This window comes from Centruroides vittatus, unplaced genomic scaffold, assembly GCF_030686945.1.
Source record: "Centruroides vittatus isolate TY-2023 unplaced genomic scaffold, ASM3068694v2 contig_2349, whole genome shotgun sequence".
Taxonomy (NCBI): domain Eukaryota; kingdom Metazoa; phylum Arthropoda; class Arachnida; order Scorpiones; family Buthidae; genus Centruroides; species Centruroides vittatus.
The window spans coordinates 216,362-238,986 of NW_027121469.1; the positions used below are offsets into that span (position 1 = coordinate 216,362).

Below are 22,625 nucleotides of genomic sequence, written 5' to 3' on the forward strand. Positions count from 1 at the left end.
TCCCGCTTATTTGATAATATTCCAACAAATGTGTAAAAGGCTTCGAACCAACACAAAATGCGCAAATAAAGATACCTGGTAGAGTGCTAGAGGTTGTTAAATTTTCAAAAATCGGCGATCCTGTTATTAATTTATCGAGAAGCAACATTATGTTAACAATTAAAATATAATAAATTGGTTAAGGCGGAGCTCACTAGATCGGTGCCCGCCACTTTTCTTGTGGAAGAAGCGCGCCAATTACTGACGTTTGGATCCACTAATACAAAAGTTTAGTCTCGACTCCGGCGGATCAAGTGACCGGCCTAACTTCCCGCTCTTTAATTGCAAGATTTGGTCACTTTAATTTCAGCCCACCAGTGCCCAAGTGGATAAAATCACTTTTTATTTTTTGTTCTTTTTGCCATGTGGGTTAATGCTATGGTGAAAAGAATGCTCGTGTAACTTAATTAAATTTTGCTGTAACTATCAAATTACGCATACCAAGTTATCAACGTGATAAATTTTATAGAAACTTTATATTATTTTTGTTGAGTTAGGGTAAAAATTGCAGAGTATTTCATGCACTGATTTATAAGACAAAATAAAAATTTTACATACATTTGAATCATCAAAGGTATAAAGCAAGTTTCTTTATGATATAAAGCAACGAGACGGCCGGATGGCTGAGCGGTTAAGGTGATAGTCTCCTTCTCTGGGTGACCCGAGTTCGAATCCAGACGAATCGAAAAATTCCCAAAAATTTTCCGGGCGTGGTCCGTTTGGATGTGTGTATGTCGGGCCCTGTTCCTCGCCTCCCAGTCGCCCCGTTGTGGGCGTGGCCGAATCCATAATGGGCCGGATAAAAAGAGGGCATCTTTTCAGTAGGCCCACAGGGTGGAAAGAGTTTAAAAAAAAAGATACAAAGTAACGAGAACTTTTCGTTGTTTTCTTATTTGCTAAACGCAATTTAAAACTAACAAAATTAGCATTTTTCAAACGTAGTTTCCAAGTAATGAATCACGTAGCTATAGAAAAAACTTAGACTGTTTAATTTAGAATTAATAAATTTAGGGTAAACGTAAATATACTTTATGTCGTAATATCGAAAGTTAAAAAAAATTGTTGAAAAGATGTTTTTCTTATCATTTAATTGCAAAAATGTACACTAATGCTACTACATAATTTAAAAAAAATGTCTGTTGCTTCTTTACATCGTCTTCCTTGGTAAAAAAAAAAAAAAACACATTATGGTAGTTATAAGCCATTTTCGACTGCTAGGAATAGCACCTGCACAAGAGAAAAAGTGCTACAGATTTTTTAGTTTTGTAAACGTATTTGTCGTTATGCTATGGAGAAAATCACTGAAAACCAATACTAAATTATAGTTGGTACCAGGTTCACGATTGACTAATGTGCTACCGTGTGGAATTTTTCATGTTTTCTTCACATATCTAACTCCTAAATAGGAACCATTTTCCCCACGGAAAACCTCCTGGGAGTACACCTTGGCACATTGCCTAGGTGTTGATTTATCCTATTCCATCAATTCAATCCGTGTTTCGCAACTCGAAGCATATGTGTTCACACTTTTACATTTTTGCCGTTGTGCCGTTATGACTATCACTATATATGTATCGAATACTTGTGTTTCTTTTAGTTTTTGAACCCCACTTATTAATTTCACGACCCATCGATGGATCTCAACCCGAAATTTAAAAACACTGTTCTATAATATAGGTAGGCCTATGTAACGATCAACAAAATCGAAGAGACAGAGGCGAGTGATGAGATGTTACCTGTAAGTACACATATTAAATTGTTACATATTTTTATTATATATTTATACAGAGCGTGAAGACAGCGATTTATCAATTCATATGAGGTTTTAAATATTGTGAAAATAGCACGATGTTTGAATGCTAATGACATTTTATTACGAAAAATTTAATTCGTTAGTGTCTATCGTGTAATAATAATTTGTAATTCACGCCCGTCCACGTCGATAGATGCGCCATCTGGAGATATTATTTTTCGATAATTTTTCAAAATTATAATACTTTTCAAAAATATTTATAAGTAAAATTATTTAAAATATATTTTAAATTTAAGGCTTAATTACGTTTTAAAAGTATTTAAAGCTGAAATATTTTAATTAACAAATTAAAAGTACCGGTATGCAGAAATGTGTCATTATTACAATAAACTTATTAATGTTTTTATAATCAAAATTCTGTATAAAGTTCAACATTATTTGTATTCGTGAATAGTTTACAATATTTTTAGATTTTTGTTCTTTGGAATTTTTTAGATAAGTTTATTTTACTTTGCAACAGTAAACAAATTTTCGAATTTTAATGAGCCAGAGTTTATAAAAATTTCACACAAAAATTACTTTATTTTACATTTTTTCTAGAAAATTTCAGATTTAATTCTTGATAATTCTAGAATATAAGTTATATATATACAGTATATGACTCTGCTTATCGTAATTATCAAACCGCGCCTAAATCTTTCTATACAAAATCATTGAAATATTTTTATTAACTTAATTCATCCTTGACTTTTCTCATTTTTAACTAGAATTTAAGGAAATAATTTCGTTCCTTGTTTGAATCGTGCGCGACCTTGGCAAAATAAATTAAATCTTTAATGAATAAATTGTTATTTATAGCTTAAGTTGTATTTTCGATTTAAAAATTAGAAGTTTCTCTTTTTTAAAAAATTTAAAAAAAAATATTTATATTGTTTATATCAATTACAATAGAATTTTTTAATAAATAATAATTTAGGCGTAGATAATTTAAATTTGAGTAGGATTTTAAATATATGTGGGTATTTTTGTGGATTTAGTAATTAGTTAAACATAAAGACAGATGTTTTTATGACATTGAAAAAAGCTGTTATGACTAAATAACAGGTTTGAAAATTTTTCTAGAAAATATACAATTGCATTTTTTATAAAATGATTTTAGCAGTTTTAATTTTAATGAATAAAAAGAAATCATTATACTTCTGTTCACAAAATAAAGAAAATAAAAATATTGAAGTTATGCTTATCATTAATTGTTTACATTATTTTAAATTTGCAGTTTATTTACTTTATTGATTAATACTTATCAAAAATAATTAATATACCTTTATAATAAAAAATAATTAAATTTTAAATTTTATTCAAATTTTCTTTTTATATATTCAAAAATATTTATAAATCCTGTTTATGTAATATTTTAACATTTTCGAAATTAATTTAAGTATTTGAATTTTTCTTTCTTTATTATTATTATTTTTTTTTAGTCTAAAAATATTTAAAATTAATTTTATCTTTTAGAAGAGATTACCGAATTCGAAAATTTTTTCAATTTTTTAATCGATTAAGATTAAGATTAAATTCTTAAAAATATTAATAAAAAATATTAAAATATTAAAAAGAAGTAGAATTATTTTAATTTTAAATTCTAAGAGTTTATAAAATTTTAAAATACTGTAAATATTTAAAATTCTTTAAAAAAGTTATGCCCATAAAACATAATAAATCTAATGATCGAAATCTACATGTAATATTAACTTATTTAAATAAGTAAATAAATTTTAATTTAAAATAATTAAAAATAAACTTTTAAATAAATGACACAAAAACTAATTCGAATGAAAAAATTTCCGATAATTATTTATCAAACTTGCAAATTATCGAAATGTATTTAATTTTTTATTAAATTATTAGAATTATTGTTTTTTTTATAATCGTCAATAATTTGGGTCAACAACTGAACAACCTAAAAGCCAATTTTGACGTTGTTCACAGACATATTTACACAAAAAACACGATGTGGGACATTTGATATTGTTATATAAAAAATAGCATTAACGATGTTATGTAACGCTGAATCAAATGTAAGCTTCGACGATAAATTTGATAACAATAAAATTTAAAAAGAAAATTATAAAATATTAAAGCATAAAAATTATAATAATTTTCTTAAGTGCGATATTTTTTATTAAAAAAAAATTGAGTTGATATTATTCAATACAAAGCTATTATTTGCCATTTTGAATTTAAGCGAGAAAGGAAAAAAAAAAACTATAAAAAAATGTTAACCTACTTTCACTGAACTTGGTCAAAGGATAAGTTAAAAATATATTATTAAGCTTATGGAGATATGTAACTTAAATGTTAAATTTTGCGAATATTATTATAATAATATATTTTATAATGGAACAAATGAATAGTTTTCGTGGTCAAGGCTGATGAAGTTCTAAGAATCAACTAAGTATTTCAACATAAGAAAGATTTGAAAGTACTTATGAATTTAGTAAGTAGACAAAGACTTTTTTTTTATTTTATAATTATTTTTTGTGTTTCGATTTTGTAATTTTAAAGGTTGAATATTCTAAAAACTCACTCCTCTAGATTAATAAATTTCTCTAATATATCACTCAAAAAAAAAAAAAAAAAAAAACAAAAAACAAAGTGTTTTTATGAATTTTTGTATCGTTAATTAAAGTTTTACTTTTATTTTATTTTAATATTTAAAAAAATAAAAATTGAACAATTTAATAATTTGAGTTTAAATAAAAATAAATATTTATTATTTTCTTAATTATTAAAAGTCATAATCAAATAATATATTCATTGAACGGTGATAAAGTTAATAGGTAAGTCGCTTTGTGAATTAATTTAATATTAAAAATAAATCTAAATTTCAAAATGGATAGATTTTTAATAATATAAATAATAAAAGAATTAATAGTTTTTATATAATTTTATCTCTAAATTAAATCGAACCGGAACGGCCACTGTATGCAAGGTAAATGGACCGAGTAAGGTCAGAGACACGTTTGCTAATATAAAAATAATATTTAAAACATGTTAATTCGTAAATTTATCACAAATTTAATTAGTTAAATTATACGAAATTAGATCAAATTATATTATCGTTGACTTGATTAATGAATTAACATTCTATAATAAATTAACGATTTAAGATTGCAAGCGACTCGATTATAAAGTGGATTTTTGTTTTAATAAAATAATTAAAGTCTTTTAAAATTCAAATAAAATTTTTGAAATATTTTAAAATCTTTGTAAAATTTTATTTTTGATTACAAAAAGATTAAAAACCTTTTAAATTAATAAGATTTAAATTTTTGTTTTCTTAAATAAAATTTAAAAAAAGAAAAACATTAAATGTCGCTAAAGATAATTCTTAAAATTATTAATTCAGATATTTTTATTTTATTTTTTTAGCGATCTTAAAATATATTTGGAATTTATTTAACGTTTGACATTTAATGCAACGATCGTATATCAATTATAAAGATTGAGTGACACGAATCATCAATCCGATATTTAATTTATTCTTCAGCATGCAATCATTCTATTTTTTTTTTTCTATTTTACTGAAATAAGACAAATGCCATTTCATTATAAATAAACGAATTTATATATTTTTCCATGACAAATAATAATTTTTTTTTCCGCTTTAAGAATTATCATTTCTATTGTTATAAATTATAATAGTTAAATTAATTTTTTTATGTTAGTAAGTAAAAATTAAAAAATTAATAATTTTAAAACACTTCGAATTAAAACCGATACATTTAATAATGTTAATAATTTAATTTAATTCGAAAAATTAAAGAATATTAAATTTTTAATTTTATAAATTCATATTGAAATTTAATTATAATATAATTAATTATTATTAATTTAATTTTTAAATCAAATATAATTATTTTACAAAAATAATTATATTTAAAGTTTTTAAAGCTTAGAATTAATAACATATTATCATCATTAATTGCAAAGTTTTTTTTAAATTTAAAAAAAGCAAATAAATTTTTATTAAACTTTGAAGACATAAATTATAAATTTTATACGGTTTTTTTTATGTTAAAGATCTTTGGTTATCGAACTTTAATACTTTAATGTACACCTTTCGTTTCCCCCAAGTTATGCATAAATTTCAAATGGGGAAGTAAAATTCGTATTAACCTTCTGATGCAAATTTTTTTTTCTACGAATAAATTTTAAATATTATTATTATTATTATTATTTAAGCGTCATAAATTTTAACATTTACACATCTTAAGTATTTAATACGAAGATATTTATGTAACTAGTAATGAGGGGGCGCGTTATAATAATAAACTCTTACATAGATATTTTTAAAAATAAATAATAATAATAATTATTATTTTTTAATAAATATATTTTAAATATTAACAATTTTTTAAGTAACATGTTTTAAAAAGTAATATAAGTATTTTAAAAATTTATTTTAAGTTTAACGTTTAAAAAAAAAATTTTTTTTAATAATTGTTTTTTGCTCAGATCTTAAGAAGAAATCAATAAACTGTATTTAATATATATTTTTTTAATATTAAAGATTATTATCTTTTTTTTATTGAGAAGCGAAACTAAATTTAATGAAAATTGATATTATTATATTTTCGAAAGTTTTGATATTGATTAGCGAAAGATCGGCTGTTTTCGGAAATATTCGCCATCTGATTCGGTAGATGTCGGGTCGTGCACGCGCCATGCAGTTCGTGAACTCGTGAACTGACCGATCTGCCAAATCCGCCCTTTGTGTCAGCCATCTTGGTTTAGTTAGTTTTTGTATGGCGTAGATCGGGTTGGTAAGAATTTTTACCTTTCAATTCATTTTATAGATGTTATCGATTGTCATGATTCAAAGACGCGGGACGAACGTAAAAACGGATATCAAAACATCAAAATACGTCGTTTCGATAGAAAAAAACAAAAAAAAATTGATATATATATATATATATAAATTTTTTTTTTACCGTTAGGCTTACTCCTACTTTTCTTTGATTAAAAACGATAATTTTTTGATTTAATGTATTTCGTGTCTCTCTTATTTCCGTCTTTAATTTTCATTTATTTAATATCGTCCGATGACAATTTTCGTGTTTATATCGAGTTTCATACATTTGTTTATAACATTGAAAGTGTTTTGGGATGTTGATTCCCGAATTAAACCGTACGAATTTATTCTTAAATGCATACATGAATTTTTTTTTTTCTTTAATGTGTACAAAAGGGATATATTCGATCGATATTCGAAAATGTCAAAAAAAGATTTCCAATTTTAAAATGCTCTTTAATAAAACTTAACGTGTATAAGGAGTTTATAAAGAATTATAAAGTAAAAAGATATATAACAAATGCAAAATAAAAAAACAATATATATATATTTATATATATTATAATGGATTCTCTATAATGTCTTTTTATTGTATTTAAAAGATTAATAACAAATGATTTAATGTATATTTCTTTTTTTAAATTTTTCAACGTGCTTTAATGAAATTGATTAATTAAGAAAAATTTAAAATTAATTAAGAATTTTAATTTAATGTTTTAATTACTTAAAAATATATATATATAATTTTTTTTTAATCTGAAATTTGGTAAATTTATTAATATTAAACTTTATATTATATTTTATTAATTAGATGAAATTTGTTTTTTTTTTCATTTTAGGAGTTAAATGAAAAAAATATATAAAAATTTTGATTAATTAAGTGTTTTTTATATTTGATTTGTAAAAAAATTAGATTTATTAATTTAAAAAAAATTTTTAACTTGTTTTGATATTTATAATTCATTGGAAAGAAAAATGTTTTAATAGTGAATTATTTATTTTTTTTTATAGTAAGGAATAAATTAGAATATTTTAGACAATGAAATAAAAATTTATAATAATTCAAATGCAAATTGTAAAATTATTGTGATTAATTAGGAAGCAGTTTATAATTGGGGGACATTTATTTAATGAAAGATAGTGTGGATGATGGACTATTAAAATTTTAATTAAATTATAGGATAGTTTCTTCTGTTAATAACTTTCTACACAATTTTTTTAAAATTCATAAGTACTATAAAAGAATGCATCACTGCTATTCTTGTTTTTAACCAAGGGAAACAAATTGCAGTTTTTATGTCATTCATTTTCAAGATGAAGGCTTTTTATATGATGATATCAATTGTTAGAATTAAGTTGTAATATATTGTTAAAATTATTATGGGTGTTGTATGTAATTCATGAATATAAATAATTTTCATTCATTCATTCATTCATTATTAAAAAATTGACAAATTATTTTTTTTATTATTTTAACAGTATGAAATTATTAGTATACAATTTTTATAATTTAAAGTTATTTTAACTGTAGACAGATACTAAGCTTAATAAGGATCATGTTATGTTTTTTTTTTTAGATATAATGATATTTAAAATTTTATTAATTTTTGGTTTTTCTTTTATGTATTAATAATTAATTATTTCATATTTTAGTTTTGAAAATTAATTTTTATATTCATTATTGGAACAGTTATAATTCATATATTTGTAAAACACGTGCGTGTATATATCCTATCATATATTTGTGTATTTTTTTAATATAAATAAGCAATATATGGTATTATTATATTGTCATCATATAAATTGTTAAGTATATATTGTTTTTAGAGAGAGAATCTTTATTAAATATTTAAAAGTAAAATTATTTGAAAAGTAATATATTCAAATATTTCATTCAATTTATGATATTGATTTCAACTTTATATTCACTTGATTTATTTCATTTTCTCAGAAAAAGAATTGAAATTTAATGATCAATAATATAAAATAGTAAAGTAGATGTATTCATGGAGTTTTTGTACTTTATTGTATTAAATCCCATAAAAATTCTTGAATTTGGTAAATATTTACTTAATAAGTTTATAAGCTAATTACATGATATGCATTGATTTGTATTGATTTTATTCTACTATTTATATTATGAAATTGATGTTATATTTGGCTTATGTTAAACTAAGAAGTTTATATTATTGTGATTAAAGAACCTGATTTATTCTAATTTTTATTTGTATGTTTTATTCTATTTGCATTGTCAAATGTAAAATTTATTTTATACACAAAAACAATACAAGTAGGCTTTATATAAAAATAAAAATTGAAAATTTTAAGTTTAATTAAAAATATAAATAATTAATTTAAAAAATTTTAAAATTTGATTGAATTAATTAAAAAGCAAATGAAAACATTTTTTTTAATATAAATCCAATTTTTTTCATTCTAAAAATTTTTAAATTAAATAAGCAGTTCATCAGATCTCATTATTGAATGGAGAATACTATATTATGTTTCTTTTCTTAATTTCTCCTACATTAATTTTGAAAAACATTATTTTATCTGAACACTTCATCAGTTATCTGCAAAAATTAATTATACTATTTGATATTAATTGTACTATTTGAATTGTAGTTTTTATAATTAATTTTTTTTTATTGTTTTTTAAACCACCTAGGTTAATGTTCTTTTTAGTTTCTCTCACTAATGTAATTTCTTATATCTGGCAAAAAGAAAAACTTACATTGGAATTTTAAAAGATAAAAATTATATGTAGTTTGAATTCAAGTAAGCATCTTGTTTGTTCAGTCTATGTTTAATATTTGAGTTTCAACTAAAACTTTTTCTTAGATAAATTTTTATTATTTATAATTTATACATATATTAATGAATTAGAGATTTTGTAATAATAATGCAACATTTTCTTGGAAATAAATAAATTTCTATTTTTCTCAATCGACACTACTTTAATATAATGATAATTTGTATCATTGTTTTGATTATGTAATTAGAAATGTTAGAACAGTGCTTTTTTTATTATTTACTATTAGCAAATTGTTTTTTATGGTAAAAAAATAATATTTTCTAAAGAAATTTCCTTAAATGTTTTCATTTTAACTATTAATTCAAATTAAATTTTTTATTGTATGTATGTAGGCTCCATCTTAGAAATAGTGCCTCTGATGCAGAATTACAAAAAAATTCTAAATGCACAGTTCAAAATATTTTAACCTAATATGCAATATATCAATACATGCATAGAAATTAGATAAATCTCTATATAGGCCTAACAAATTTAAAAAAAAAAAATACCCAAAAAAATTATTTGTTTAGAATTTGAAGTAGAGTGCTGAAGCAGCTATTTTTTAGAAAATGGTTAGTTTTTTTATACAAGTTACTGAAAAGTTACTTTTTTGTGCATTTTTTACTATAGTTAGTTTTTTGTTAAATTTTTAATTTCTGGAATATTTCAGTAAGCTGTAATTTTACTTTTTATTGCATAATTTGATTTAGTCTTCTACTACTGAAGTTTAACTTAATTTTATGGAAAAAATAATGTTTTGTCATTTGTCACAGTAACAAAAAATCAAGTTTTTGAAATGTAAGCAAAACATCTTTAAAATATTATTTGAAATTAATTATTTTAATAATTAATAAATTATAAAAACAGCTCTACTTTAGAGATCGATGTCATATTCTGCATTGAATGAGTGGCAATTTGAAATATGCCTTTAAAAAAAATAATAATTATAATAATATATAGTATTATAAGATAAAATTGACAAAATGCTGAATGACTAAATTTTTTCTGCGGCATTAGCATTTTCCTAACTATTAATGAAAATTTTTTTTCTCCATTGTTCATGAATTTCTAAAAAAAACATTCATTCTATTAAAAAAAAGATGGTATTAAGCTAGGAAAAGGATTTATACAAATAAATTTTTGTTTGTATTAACATTCTAATCTTAGTTTAATACCATCAATTTTTCAATAGATTACATTATTGAATATTGGCAATAAAAATTCTTTTTGGCTATGTAGTGTCAGTTGAATTTCAGTCATTATTATATATGAAAACAATGGTATCATAGAAGTCAGAGAAAATAGGATTAACAGTCTATGTGAAAAATAGATTAAATAATTAAGCATACAGTTTTTGACTTAAAGTGAAAAATGAATGAGATTTATAAATAATTACTAAATCTCTCTTAACATCAGATTAATTTAATATCATGAATCACAGATTACTTTTAAAAAAATAGATTTTAGTGAATATATTTATAGAAAGGTTATTATTTATAAAATTTGTATAAAAATTTGTTTGTTTAAATATATATTAACCAGTGATGGTGAGGCTTTGACGTCAGCATTATAAAGTCTGTTCATCAATGATGATCCTAAAAATTTCTTAACTAATGAGAATTGATAAATGACTATTAAAAAAAAATAAAAGTATAAATTGATTTTTAAAATTGCTTCAATAAATATGTTGATTCTTCAAAAACTTGATTTATTTTCAATTATTATTTATGTATTATACCACAATTACATAAATTTTGTTAAGTCTAAATTACTGTATATATATAAAATTATAATAATAGTAATTTATATATTTTTAATGTTTTCTATTATAAAGATCAGAAAAAGTTTTTTAAGGATGGCTGATGGCTTGTTCTCTGGACTAGAAACACAATGTTAAACAAAGTTTACTTCATCTATAGTTTTTCTAGTTTTAGGCTTTTGTTTAGTTTATGTAAAACAGAAATTAATTTTTTGATGTAATCTAATTTTGACATGTTTTTATCATGTAGGTTATAGTTATATCACTTATTTTTTGAGATTTTTAGATAAAGATGATCTGGAAGGTAATTACAATAACTACATAGCCTACTTAAACCATCATATTCCAGTAAAAAGAAGGAACTTTAACACATTAAACACCATGTGTTGCATATTTGCAACATACTCAGCAATTCACCCAGGATGTGTGTTGCAGAAATATAACAACCACTACATTGAAATCTAAGCCATGTTACTTTGGAGCAAAACACTAGCCATAATTTATAAATGTAGTGGAAATGGTCTGTGGGAATAGAAATTGCACTTAGCCCAGTAAATTTTTTACAATGATAGAATAATAATAGAAACTTAATTTTTTCTCACATAAAATATGAAAATGAGCAAAATTTGCCTTTTCTAATTTATTTTTTTGCATAGTGAACATGAATAAGAACAATATCATAAAAATATAAAACAAATATTCAAGAAACAAACTTTATTTTTTCTCAGTGAACATAGACAATAAAAATCAGTAGGTGTATTATTTCAGTGATTATTCTATTTCTCTTGGATTTGTATTGGTCCATTTATGCAACCTTGAATAATGTAGAAGTTTTGTTGAATTCAGATGCTGATAAGCATACAAAATGGCATAACATGATCAGAAAAAATTATTCAGGCCACATGTTTCAATTTTTCAACATGCCTAAAACTTGAGAAAAATTCAAATTTTTCAAATTCAAATAACACTTTATTGTATAGGCAATAGCCTGTTACTGAGGGAGTTACATGCTTTATATAGCTTTCTATAGTACTATTGGTTTCTTCTAATTATTTATAAAGTTTACAGCATAATTATAAATATTGATTATAAATCGCGTTAAAACTTGAGAAAAAAAACGTTTTTTTTAATAATGTAGATAAAATTATATTAACCCTGCGTTAGGCGCGCGGGGTGCAGGTGCACCCCAAACGTTTTTAAACGCGTGTATTTTTTCATGTAATGAATGCTCAAAAATGATCCCCTCAGTACCTTCCTTCAAAGTACTGAAGATTGCACTGAAAATGTTAAAAATTCCAGGAAAAAAAAACTTTTTACAAAAGAAACACAGCAAAATGCATGGGGTGCACCTGCACCCCGCGCGCCTAACGGCGGAAGTTTTTTTAGCGCGACCATTGGAGGGGGTGGACCCGAGTTAGTGTACTGAAAAAACGATCATTGCTTGATATCGAATCAGTCATAATACAAATGACGAATAAGACCATAGAAGGCGTGTAAATAAGATTTTTAAGGCCAATAAACGGAAAAAAGTGTCCCATAGACTTAGCATTGAAAGTTTGAAAAATGGCGTTTTTGGAAATATTTATTGCTAAATGGTCCTGAAAACAAGTTTATTTGTCTGAATAATGCCAGAAAATTTCTCGTAACCAAATTAGAAGTAAAAAAAACGATTAAAACAAGCGATTTTATAGCGACTGTTTACATAAGTCAAAGTGGTAGTCTGCGGGGGCGTGGCATTTCGCGGGAATTTTACCGACAATTGTTTTTACTGGTGGATGTAATAACAGACAAAGAAAGTGACCAATTACAGTGTAAAAGAAGTTAACTATCGATGTTATCTGGCAATAATTCGCCTTTTTATCTCTAGTCGCTGTAGAGTTTCAGGGGGTGTACTTTTGAAAATACTGAAATATTTTTGGCCCGGGGTTTGTGACAAAGCATTTAATGTTTGGAACAGTTAAAAAACACATACGGGAATACGATTCAACGATTAGATAGCAACAGACTTGTTTACAGTTTGAAAAATAGACTTTTGAAGTTGACGATTTTTTTCCTGAAAAATTCGCGAAACGTAATACTTTTTCGTTTTCGTTATAAATAAATAAAACAGATATATTTTAAGTAGTATTGTTGATTAATACATCAGAAACACAATCCCACTAACGTCAAAAACGAAAAAATCGCGAAAAAAATTTTGATTTTTTCAGTAACACCTTTAGTCACGCGGGGTGCACGTACACCCCGCGCGCCCCTCCGTGTAACACTTCCCTGCGCGCCTGACACAGGGTTAAATAGCCATCATATTTGTGCTGTTTTGTTTAAAAAAAAAAAAAGGACCATGGCCTAGGATGATATTTTATGGCTCACTATTGTGGTACTTAATGTGTTAATTAAACAAAACTAACATTTTTGGTCATTTTAAACAGGACACAGTCAACTGGGGATGATGGTGAGTGAATATTAGACAACTGGGCGATGGTCAACTAGTTTATTGCCAAATGGGCACTGAACATCTGGACAATAGATTAATAGATCAGTAATAGACAAAATAAAATAAACATTTTTTGTGATTTTAAGAAAGAATACAATATTCTTTTCTATCACTCTATTACCTGGTAAATTTAAATATTTTATTTATTTAAAATACAATAGGAAAAGTGTGATTAAAACAAAATTTTTACCCCCTGCATAACAAGTGTAACAATAAAATCTGTAAAAAATTTACAGAAAGTAAAAAAAAAAGATTAAACAATAAATTAATCCCATGAATAAAATTTTCATGAAGTATATATTGTAGATTATTCATGTTTTGTGAAATATGGCAGAAATAAGATCTTTGCAAAACAGATAATCTAAGAAAAGATGTGATACATGATGGATTATGCAAGTTTTGCTGGAGTATTTTTACATACATATTATATTTGATATTATAGCCAATTAAAGTATTTAATCTGTTCTTTAAAAGAAGGAAGACATGGTGGCTCTGTGTGGACGTGACATTTGGACGATAGTTAACAGGAACGATATTTTTTTAGAAACAAGTTAAAAGAATGACCTAAACATAAAATTTGAAAAATCTTGCTTATAATCAAGTATATTTTTTATTGTGTAGAGTTACAAAATTGTATAGAAGATATATTGAAATTTCCCATGCAAAAAAATGAGTTAGCTAGATAATAAACATTTTTGTTTCTATAAAATTTGATTTATGATATAATCATTTAAGATAAAGATGATAAAAAAGTGATTTTGAAAATGATGATTTAAAAACAAAAAGGTATAATTGTACAATATTATAATAAAGAAGAGATACAGTTTTTAAATTCATTTATTAATATTATTTTGTAATTAACATACATTGCAATACACAATAATTAACATACATACATATTTATGCATGTTACATGCATTAAAGCATAAAAAAGTATGAAATTCAAAACAATGTTATTTTAAATATATTAATTCATATTCTGGTTTTATGCAATATTATATTTATATATATTTTACCAAAATTTACAAAAAATCTGCCAAATTGTGTGCACAAATTTTTCAAGTTTCTGTCATTTGATTAATCATTGTTCACTTGACTATCACCTAGTTGACCATTGATCATTGTGAATTGCTCAGCTGACTGTACCCTTTTAAACAGTCATCTTCAGGTTTATAAAACATTTGAATTTCTGAACATTGTTTTGCTTTGTTAAATTAAAATTTTTTTGCTGGAATTTGAAGGTGATATGACTGTGTAGTTATTTAGTTATTGAGATTTTTATATTTTCTCTTAGATTGTTAGAAATTTTATAGAAACTTGTTTTATTATTTATAATCTTTAAATGAAAAAGTTTTAAAATAATTTTTATCACAAATACATTGAAAAGCTGGATCTGAATGTTACTTTATTTCCAATATTTTGGTTATCAGGGATTTAATTTACAACAAATATCTTTTGTCTAGAAGATAACAGAGTATTTAGTGTTAATCACTTTAATAAAAATATACTCAAAATTCAAACATTCTAGACATCTATAAAGATGCTCCAGAATCAATTCTTGAGTAAGACAAATGATGCATATAGAATGTTACAAACAGGGTTCCTATGCACTTGAAAAGTCAGAAAAAATCAGGGATTTTCATTAGTATTAGAAAAAGTCATGGAAAATCCAGAAATTTGTCAAAAATTATGAAAAAGTCAGGAAAAGTCAAGGAATTTGTCTCCTTGGCTGCCTTGTTGAATTTTTGCTGTCAATATGCTTGACTAAGTATAGCCATCTGCAGGCAGTAAGAAGTAATGTGGTGCAATACAACTTATGGAAAGGTGTGCAGAATATTTTCAGGACCCAAAATTTTCCCAAAAATTACAAAGTACAAAAAATGATAAGTTATTTATCATTTTTTATTTTAATACTTTTGTGTAACAAAACAATTTTGAATTTTTTTCTAATTAATTAAAAATTTATAAAGTTCAGGAAATTTATTAAGAGATAAATTTAATAAATATATACTTTTGCATATGGATTATATAGGATTTGTTAATGAATAATAAATAAATAATTTCTTTTTTCAAAACCATGTACATTTATGGTTGTGGGTAATTAACAGAATACACTACTGTAATTTAAAAAACATTTTATTTTTAGTTTTAATAATTCAGCAATTATAAAAAATATATAACTGTTAATTAGAAAAAACAGGTAATTAAAATTTGGAGAAGGAATAGCATATTTGGATAGTAAGTCAAATACTGTTTTATTTTGTCAAGGTTCCATACTATAAGGGACATGAGGTCAGGGAATTTGTACAAAGTTTGTCAGGGAAAGTCATGAAATTTAAAACAAAAATTTGAGTAGGAATCCTGTACAACAGTGGTTCTTAACCTTTTTATACGTGCAGCCCACCAAATATTTCATAATTTTTTGTGACCCCCATTTTTTTAAATAATAATTTATATTTGATAATTTATCTATACTAAATTGATTTTTTTATTATTGCTTTATTTTTTTATAAAATAAATGTAAATTATAACTAAAATAAATAAAAACTTAAACCAACACCTTAATGTTCGCTGAGAGATTTATTAATGTAACAAACGTTTTCGATCTATTCGATAGATCATCGTCAGGTTAAAAAGAATATTTCTTAAATGGAACACCAATTTCAAAATTTAAAAATATAACCAGTAACATTAATAAAAAAGTAATACATACATTATAAAAGATACAACAAGTGTAAAATAAAAACGTTTTGCTCGTACCCAAATATAATATTATCTATCCTAACCAAAACTAATTCACCATTAAAATATACTAGAGCTCACGTGCCTCTTATAAGTGTTTAACGGCATATTTCCAAGCCGAAGGAAGACCCTCTGCGTCCCTTGCGTTAATACATTTATCTTTTAGCTTGCTTCTGTAAATTTCTATCCTTTCAGCTGTTCTTGCCAAAGTTGGGGAATGTACCTGTTTTATGATTTTCGCCTCATTCCATCGTACCAAGGATCCTTCCGCTTGCCCCATCTGGGCTAGTACTGTTGTATTGGAACCTTTTCTAATATCATACTTATGTTCCTTGATCCTTATTCCTAGGTTTCTAGTGGTAACCCCTACATACTCTTTATTAATACCTATTAGCTGGTTCTCGTAGGGAATCTTATACACACCCGCCTTATCTTCTTTTTTAACTAACCCTTTATCGTTTCTAAGTATTTTATACAAGTTCGGAGCTCTTTTTAAGATCACCCTTGTATCCTTAATGCTTGCTATTTCTTTCATAATCCCTCCTAGATACTTATTGTATGTAAATTTCGTGTACCTATAAGGCCCGTGCCTAGTGTCTTTATCATTACTGGCCTCAAATTTTCTAATAATTCTCTCGATGACTTTCCTCTTATAACCTAATGTTCCTGCTATCCGTATAATTCTTTCTATCTCTGTATCCCGGTCTATCACATTCTCACAGTATATAAATTTATTTAAGTCTGCTGGGTACGAGTGTGGTTTATAGTAAATTATAACTTTATTATTTCATTATCTATTTAAATAACATTCAAACTTCACAATTAAACATAAAAACTCATTTATTTTTAACAAAAAATAAAATAAACAATTAAAAATTCATAGAAAAAACAAAAAATATTCGAAAATAATTTAACGAGATTTCTTGTGGTTTTGTAATTCCTTGAACTTCTATGCTTACGAACCCATATTTGATATAATCACGATCGTATTTTCTAATTTTAATGTTACTTAATTTTATACCTTTAGTTTAGGACATGTGGTTTTTTCCGTTGCGTTTTTCACTGTATCATCATTGGAACTTTCACTAGTATTTTTTTTTTTGAAGGTCCCGGTCCGTGATTACTTACATTAAAAAATTTTCTAATGTTCCTTTTTGTTTTTTGCTTATTTTTGTGGGTTAATTATAAATAATTAAAACTAAACACACAATATAAGAAAGAAATGCACTATTATTAGATCCAATGCCGATGCTAAAACTAAACTAAAACACCCACAACTTGTCGTAAAGATTTTGCATAACTTTTGCAAAAATATTTAAATTTTCAAACCCTACTACTAAGCCTACTATTTTTGCATAATTATTTTTAAAATGCCAAGCATTAATAGTTTCTTAGAATTACTTTGGAATAAAAGAAGTAAATACTGCGGTGTAAGTAGCATATTTGCATTTATTTCTTCTGTACTAACAAAGTTGTATGCAGGAAGAAATAAAAAATAAATAAAAAAACTAAATAGGAAAAACATTATCTTTCTTATTCCACTTTTCAATACAAAATTCAGTTATACATCAATTATTTTTTTATTATATTCTGAAGGAAATTTTGCATAATTTGGTGGCTCCCCGGCAAACTTCTTATGGACTCCCAGGGGACCACAACCCCCCTGTTAAGAATCACTGCTGTACAAAATTCTAATGTATTGAATAAAATTTTAAAATAAAATTAAACCAACTAGTTGGGGACTTTGTTAAAATTAAATTAAATTAAATTAAATTTATTTCTAATAATTTGTTATTTTGGAATTTAAAGAATTGTTTAATTCTAACAAAGTTACTAGTTATAGTTAGTTTTTAAAGTTACCTTATGCTTATTCTACTGTATATTTCTAAACAGGTCATAAAAAATTTGTAATTTTCAGTTTTTTTAATTATTCAATAAAAGAAAAAGGCAACTTAACAAATTTTTTTGGATTTTATAACCAGAAATCTATTCAAAATCAAGGAAAGAAATGAAAAAAATATATGTATGAAAAATACTACATTAAAATTAGAAAGCTGAAAAATTATTTTTATTTTATTATAATTTCTTTTCAATTGAAAGTTAATTTGAAATTTGTATTTTAGTAACTATTAATAGTTAGTAAAAAAATTTATTTTTTTCTATTATTTCATGGTAAAAAAAAGATTTTGTTTCTTTGTTTCTTTTACTTATTATTATTGTTATTGTGTTTAGTGGGTATACTTGGTTGACACCAATGGCTGTGTATTATGCCAGACCAAAGTCAAGGCATAATAACCAAAACAAAAATTAAAAAAGTGTATCAGTGTGTGTGTCTGTATTTGGTTATTTCCTCATAGTATGACATGTATTCAGTAGTGTAGTGTAGTGTGATGTATGTATTTCTATTCAATTTTAGTGTGCCCAGGCTTTTGGGTAGTGTGTGGTATGACACCTGTAGAGGAGAGAATGACAGATACCATAATCACTTTATCCATCCTCCACAGATGTCTTATTTCCTGGGCGAGTTCTGTGTACTTGCTAATTTTTTCAGTGCATGTGTTTTGTACATTGTGAGTGTTTGGAACAGATATGTCTATAATGTATGTGATTTTATTGTGTTTGTCAATGAGTGTGGTGTCTGGTCTCTTGTGGTAAATTATTTTATCTGTGATTATGGCTCTGTCATAGTACATTTTGTGCGTGTTGTTTTCCAATACTGTCTGTGGAATGTATTTGTAGTATGGTTCATGGATGTCTACTAATTTGTGTTTCTTTGCAAGCTCTTGGTGTATTATATTTGTTACTTGATTATGTCTGTGTAAATAATCTGTCTGTGCCAAGAGCTTGCAACCAGGGGTGATGTGTTGTATAGTTTCTGGCATGATGTGACATTTTCTGCATGTGTCATTTGTGAGTGTTGCATCTTTGAGTATGTGTTTTCTGTACTTTTTAGTATTTATGACCTGATCCTGTATGGCAGTCATGAATCCTTCCGTTCTCTCCAAAGAGGCATCCCTGAGCTAACCAGCTGTTTGACATAGTTTTGTCAACAAAATCCTGGGCCAGGTCATAAGGATGCCTGCCATGGAGTGCCTTTTGAGCCCATGATTGCTTAATGGTATCTATGCTTGTAAGGAACTGAGTCCGAACCTTATTTTTTATTTTATTATTATTTCCGTTTTATTATCTTTTTGTTTGGGGTTTATGTTTATTTAGGATGAAGGTTCCCCACCACTCTCTTGTTAGTAATGAAAAATGAAGATAAAACAACTCACGGAGAAATAAGCGCCATAGGAAACATCTTGCGCACTTGCGCTGCCCGGCGGAAGTAACAGTCCGCAGAAGAAAAAAAATGGGGGGGGGAGTCCCCACAATCACTAGTAGAGAAATACTTGATAAACCGTCTTAAACATCCCAGAAAATTATGATAAATATTTTGTAAACGGTTTATAAGCTTTGTCGGAAACTTAAAGCTGCCAGAACAAAGTTAATGTTAGCAACTAAGTATGTAAATAAGAGGAGTAACCCAGCTCAAGTGTGACGTCACCTCACAGTATAAAACCCGTACGTTAACTGAAGAAGGAGAGGTGATTTCCAAACCGAGGTGATTTCCAAATCAAGGCGACTGTGAGAGCGAGGTTAATTCGAAAGCGAAGTATTTTCTGATAGAAGTCCAGATTGATAATTGGACGATCCAAGGTGCTAAAGAGGAGTTCGATTGACGATTTGACGATATCGAAAGGATTGAGGAAATAGTTTCTTCGTATAGTGAGGTGACGGATAGACGTTTAATTAGTAAGAGATTTTGTTCATAGTTTCTAAGTATTTGATTTGTCGAATTTCAAAGGGGAATTACTATTAAGTTAAGCTAAGTAGCTAAGGTTATTGTCGGGTTGACTTGTTGATTTTCGTTAATAAATTTTGTTTGGATTATTGACATTTGTACGTAGTACATTCTAGTTGCTAATTAAATATATTTGAACTTTTGATTTTACTTGATATTTATCGTTGTTATTACTAATTTTTCGGTGCACGCTTAAAAGCCCAGGCCTGGCAAACTAATCTCGAATCCACATAAAGTACCTGTTAGGTTAACGGAAGTTTTACCGACCGTAATTATAGTCGGTTTCCTAAGATACTAAAAAAAATAGTACTTTACATGCTTTTTATATGTTGCTTTATGTCCGTATGACATGAGTGTAAATTTAATGGTGTGTTATTTGAGTCTGCTAGAGTTACTGCTTTATGTAACTGTGATGTTTGTTGTTTTCTGTAGAAAAACTCTCGCAGTGGCTGTATTTGTTTGTAGTGAAGGTTAACTATGTCAATTAGGCCATGTCCGCCATCTTTACGTGGAAGGGTTAATCTTTCTATGGCAGATTTAGGGTGATGTTATTTATGCTTAGTAAGTGTTGTTCTTGTTTTCCTTTGGAGTTGCTCAAGATCTGTGTGAGTCCAATGTATAACTCCAAAAGAGTATGTGATTTACTGGGATGACATATGTGTTTATTGCTTTAACTGTGTTTATTATTATTATTATTATTATTGTTGTTGTTGTTGTTGTTAATTTGTTTTTTTTACTTTTTTCTAATGGAAAAGTTTTTCTAAATTTTTATTTATATTTTTAACTTAATTGGATTTGTAATGATGGTTTATAGAATTAATATGTATTATTAAATATTTATTACAAACACAATACTATAATTTAGGAGTATGACTAATTTATGTATTTGTTTTAAGATAATATATTGTATTTAACAAGTATATATATATATATGTATTAATATATAACATATATTTAACTTTGTTTGCAAGTTTAAACAAAACAGTAATTAATTTTAATACATTTTTAATGATCTTATGATTAAAATTTCATTGTCAAATACAGTCAAATCTTGGTCATAAGATCTTGGTATAGCAAATATCAATATAACAATAAATCTCTCCATAATGATAAATATAATTCCCTACCAATTCATATTGGCTTAATGTAAAGCTTTTTCTGATTGAATAATACCATCTATTGCAATAAATCTGTTTAACAATATAATGTTTTTACTGTACTCATAAAATAAACAGTATTTTTGTTAATCTATGTTGTTAATGCAGTAAAGTAAATTTTAATTTATTACTTGTTTTTGGAATCAAAATGTAGTATTCTCTCTTATACAGCAAGTCTACCATGAGCATTACCTGCACTTAGTACAAATGAGAGCAAGATTCCCAGATTTAGCATGTTTTTTGAATTTTAGTACCTATATTCTTTTAGTGCTTAAAATTATCATTGTTTTGTTTTGTTTAGTTGATACACTAGCTTTTTGAGCAAATTTTTAAAATATTTTAACACTAAACAAGAAAGGAAATCTGTTTTAGCTTTTTCTAATGTAGTTTTTTTACACTTTTTGGCTCAGATCTATTGTTTCCAGTTTTTTTTAAGAAATTATAAATTTTAGTGACTTTGTGTATGTTATAGTAAAAACTCAAAATCCATCAAAACTTGATCTGCTAGGTAAAGTAATTGTAACAAAGTGAACTAACTGGTGAACTAAATAAAAAACATTATTTCTGATCTGTAAGACTAAATATCTGCATCTATAGTTTCCAGTATAATAAGTCCTGTTAATATATAAAAAGTATTAATATACAAAATAAATTTTAAATTGTAACAAAGCCTTGTTTACTTTCAAAAGGAGTGTAATTTGCAATGCTCATTGTTTTATTCACTAACCAGTTCTCAAAATTAGATTCACATAATCCAAGGTTCAATCAATCTAAGCCATGTCTCATATATTTTTATTTTTCATGTTTATTTGATGCAACCATAAGTGATTCTTGTCAACCAAAATTTCAGTCAAAGAATTCAGTCAAAAAAGAGTCAAAGAATTTTGTTAGGATCAATGTGTTTGATCAACCAGGTCCTGAGGTTTTGCCATATACTTGCCATAATATGTATTATAAATGGCCTGCAGTGAGAAGTCCAAAAAAATGATGGGATTTCTGTTAGGCCAAATGGTTTTCATTGGTGTATCAGATAGTGGTTACTGTCTACTCATATAACTTCCTGGTTTATACACCAAATGATTTTTAGAAAGATATCAGAAGTTATAAATAAGTGAAAACTCTGAAGTATATCAATAACTTTTTTCCCAGGTGGAAGAACAACTTTGCATAAAGCTCCTCATACAATATTAT

General features: G+C 25.7%; 1 protein-coding gene across 3 annotated transcripts in view; it reads left to right on the forward strand.

Annotated features, from left to right (window-relative positions):
• The first annotated feature begins 1,593 nt into the window (after nucleotides 1-1,593).
• The window catches only part of LOC136971177 (uncharacterized), a 100,005-nt gene continuing 78,973 nt past the window's right edge, over nucleotides 1,594-22,625 (forward strand). The window contains exon 1 of one of the 3 annotated variants that reach the window (XM_067265653.1): nucleotides 1,594-1,777. The gene's annotated coding sequence lies outside the window, so the exon portion shown is untranslated. Of the gene's footprint in view, nucleotides 1,778-6,452; nucleotides 6,619-22,625 lie in introns of those variants that run through there. The other 2 variants (XM_067265651.1, XM_067265652.1) reach the window with 2 other exon arrangements.